This window comes from Schistocerca nitens, chromosome 6 (assembly GCF_023898315.1).
Source record: "Schistocerca nitens isolate TAMUIC-IGC-003100 chromosome 6, iqSchNite1.1, whole genome shotgun sequence".
Lineage (NCBI taxonomy): Eukaryota > Metazoa > Arthropoda > Insecta > Orthoptera > Acrididae > Schistocerca > Schistocerca nitens.
In genome coordinates, this window is record NC_064619.1 from 302,746,120 (window position 1) to 302,746,819 (window position 700).

A 700-nucleotide genomic window follows, 5' to 3' on the forward strand; every position below is an offset into this window, starting at 1 on the left:
TTATCAGTATCGATTTATTATACCCTGTTAGGTCAAATGCTGACCATGTGATGGTATGTAAATGACTACTTAGTTCAAAACTTGTTATGGACAAATAACCGTAATTTATAGTTGTCCTGTGTGTGTTGTTTCGTGTATCTGTTTGTAATATTGTCTGTGTTCTTTTGCCGTTGTGTTTTTGCTCTATGATACTAGTCCATGAAATAACAGAAGGGGGGATCTAGGAATGCTCATTTCTTTCAGTCATATGAACAACACCGGATTATTAAATGTCTGTTCTACAGGATGTGTCATAATTACCTGCAGAAACTGCAAGTGCTCGACAATAGAACCAAAACCATTCTAATTAACAGGGGTCTACAAATGTACCATTTCCGAGATAACTGGGAATGTGTAAATACGAGCCGCTCCTGCCTGCACTATGAAATATTATCCTAGTTAATACAAATGCATTTCAAATTAAATCGTTTCCGTTAAGTCTCCATCACCCATTGTTAATGATTAGGGACTGTGATACATGCGTTATGGAACATGGAACACTGCCAAATCCTGCAAATGAAGTAAAGCAACATCTAATAAGCTGACAGGAACCAACATGTGCTAGAACGTTTTTGCTTCTTATAACTAAATGTTTCCCAGGAGGAATGAATGGCCCACAATCAGTAACACAACAGGAACGCTCACTTGAGGCGAAAAGATT